The sequence below is a fragment of the Procambarus clarkii genome, chromosome 54, assembly GCF_040958095.1.
Source record: "Procambarus clarkii isolate CNS0578487 chromosome 54, FALCON_Pclarkii_2.0, whole genome shotgun sequence".
NCBI classification, from domain to species: Eukaryota; Metazoa; Arthropoda; class Malacostraca; order Decapoda; family Cambaridae; genus Procambarus; species Procambarus clarkii.
Window position 1 is genome coordinate 29,074,990 of NC_091203.1, and position 3,336 is coordinate 29,078,325.

The 3,336-nt window shown below is 37.5% G+C and overlaps 1 long non-coding RNA gene across 1 annotated transcript; it reads left to right on the forward strand.

The window, feature by feature from the left end:
- Positions 1–688: 688 nt before the first annotated feature.
- LOC123752684 (uncharacterized) lies at positions 689–3,019 on the forward strand. The gene is made up of 3 exons (XR_006772217.1): positions 689–836; positions 1,638–1,744; positions 2,725–3,019. It is a non-coding gene; the product is annotated as an uncharacterized lncRNA (long non-coding RNA).
- The last annotated feature ends 317 nt before the right edge of the window (positions 3,020–3,336 follow it).

Genomic DNA, 3,336 nt, shown 5'->3' on the forward strand with positions numbered 1-3,336 from the left:
CTCAGAAATGTTTGATCAGAAATAAAAACGAAGGCAATGCCATCAGCAGACTTGGAGCCAACCATCAAAACAGCAGTAGTGCAGGAATGGCAGTGAAAATATTCAAGGAAAATGAGTTTTGTGAATTTGATAAAAAGTAATACAAAACGTTATGCAATTACAGGGTGAAATCCAGTTTTAAGAAGCTGAGCCACTTGTTAGAATGGACGAGAGACTGAGAGTTATGGTTGTCCAGATCCTGTTAATGGCTTAGTCCAGCTGTATTTCAACCCTAATGGACTGTGACGCCAACATCAGCTGCACCTGGGAAACACCTTATGTACGTAGTTGTTTCTTACAAATGAATATTCTGAAGCTGTTCCCGTTTCTACTTCTTATTTTGTGTTTCTGTCAATAGTTTTAGCTTCTTATCTATCAAAAAACAGCCACAGGAGCCCAACTCGTAGCAACCATAATAAAGAAAGTAAACAGGAAGCAGTAGCAAAGGATCAGAATAATATGATTATTCCCCAAGATAATAGGTCCAAAATGATTCCACACCCGCCACCCGAAGTACACTATACGGCTTCCATCACCACATTTCCCATAACTATTCTCTATGAAACTAACCCTAAGACATTACAGAAATCGGCATAGAACTTGTTGGTGTGCGCTGCAGTGGACGAGTTTAATTATTTCCTCCCCGTGTGTGTGGCTGTATTGAGCACCTGGCAACTATTATGGCGGCATAATAGAAGAGGCGCCTGGCTTCATATACCGGAGCATCGCACCAACAAACATCACTTGACGACAGAGAGAAGTCAGCTGAAGCTACCATGAAGTTTCTCCGAGTCTTGGTTAGTATTAATGTTTACTGTAGTGACAGTGACGTTATTCTAATACTTGTGCTGGTTGGGAAGTTGAAGTGTTATTATTAATGCTGATAGTGCGGCTCCTGGTGCTGGTATTTATAAGGTGGTGGTCAGAAAAGCTGAATCTTAAGTCTATAGGCTTTAACTCAGCTCCTTTTTGACGCAGTAAATAGATCGTATTTACTTAGATGAACTATTGCTATGTGTAAATTAGGTTTATCGAAGTCCCCCCTTGGATAACTACTGTTCTTCAGCGGGATGTAACCCCACATCAGTTATCAATTGTTAAGTAAACAGAGGTATAAGGTGAGAGGAAACGTGTTAGACCTGCCGCGGGATCATATAATATTTGGAGCTCAACCCGTCCTATCAAACAGTATATGGCATTTTGACGTGTGAATCTCCAACTTCTCGCAAAATGACGGTCCCGTCAATTCCCCTCAAAATCCCGTCAATTTAGGGTGCTCGGTTAGTTTAATTTCTGCCAATTTAGTACATAATTTTTGTAACGTGACAACTCGAGAAGACGGGCTGCAGTTTCAGCGTTACCAGCTATACTTTTCCTAATTGGTAAACAGCTATAACAGTTTAACTCATAATGAAAATATATTGTGCAAAAGAACTTTAGTTAGAATGTTTTCACCTTAGGCATATTTAACTACAATATTTTCTCTGTACATAAGAGTTACCTTTGAAATACTATCGGAAAATAGACGACTCAAAGTTGCTATGGTCAACAGCGTAGACTTACATTCACAAGTTTAACTTTTGCCTTTCTTTTCCTAGATGCTCGTGGCGGTGGTGATGGCCGCGGTGTGTGGGGCCATGGCTGACCCTGAACCTGAGCCTGAGCCTGAGCCACAGGGAAGCTTCCGCTATGGTGGATACGGCGGGTAAGTTAACCTACGGGAGAAACTAGTTCTCAGCAGAAAATTATTTATTCATACAACGGAGGGAAAGCGTTTATTCCTGAACATTTGCTTGTTACTAGGTGTTGTATGAAGGGCGTTAGCCAAGGGAATATACTAATATTTATTTATTTATTTGGAGTAAAACATTGATCAACCCATATATCTGAGGGTAATGCAGTCAAGATTATTAACTACGTCCACATATCTGGGGTAATACAGTCTAGGTCAGTAACTTTCAATTTTCATTGAGATCTCAACACGTTCAACTAAATTTATGTTCATTCTATAGTAGGTGACTTAACTGATCCGCAAAAAATTAATGGAGCCTAACAAATGCAAGATAAAGCTGCACAATATTAAATGTTTTATTGTTAACGTTTCTAGAAATGATTCTCTTTCTTGCTTATTAGCCTGATTTTCAACATTCATACACAGATTTTCTGGCTGAAGATCACAATTACTCGTGACTCCCAGAGCCCCTTCGCATACGGATTGGGCAATTTCAATATTGTCCAAATTGTATTTGGTAACTGTTATCATTACAGAGATTCAGAACCCTGCATTTGTCATTATTAAACTGTATATACCATCTATCGTCCATCGTTTCGTCTTGGAGTAGTTTAGTATCGATTTTCAATTACCTTCAGAAGTGATTTCCTGTCCAAATTTTGGATTATTTGCAAATTTGTTAATATTGTTGTTTAATCCTGTCTAGTTTATATATATATGTATATATATATATATATATATATATATATATATATATATATATATATATATATATATATATATATATATATATATATATTGTGAGGCTCATTGTCAAAGGCTTTCTTGTCAAAATGTATCATATAGCTTTCTTTACCCTTCAACTGCTTTAAATATGCTAGAAAAGAATGAGAGTAAGTTTAGTCGTGGTAAGAGTTTAACAACAGTGACTAATGTATGATTCCCGATTGTAGTTTCGGCCATCGCCGCTACAGTAAGTAGAGGCGCCACACTAGAGGGCGGCTGGACGACTCCGTGAACGACACCCGCCCGTGAGAACGACCACTGTCAACCACCCACGCCATTCCTCAACATCAACGTTTAATCATCTATAACGCCTGATGACCGTAGTATCAGGATATGCCTGCTAAATAAATTTATTATACATATGTACAGGAAATTGAATACAAATATTACCTTTTTTGTAAACTGTAATTATCATGTTTATTGTAAAATATTATTTAACTAAAAAATAAATGTTGAATGTTATGAAGATTTTAAATAATTGTGCTAACTTTACCTCGGTGATATTTAACTCGGGATGAGAACACATGCTTACTACAGAATACCAAGACACACACAAAAACACGAACACATCATTGTAAACAACCTACATGAGACCAATATTTTATATGCAGCTTCACCATGAATCCCCAACCTCAAAAAGCACACAAGAAAACTTGAAAAGATTTAAAGGTTTACAACGAGGATCGTACCAGAATTATATAGAGTGAGGTACGGAGAATGAATGAAATGAACCTTGAGTTGCTGGAACAATAGGAGTAAGAGAGGAAACATGAAAAATA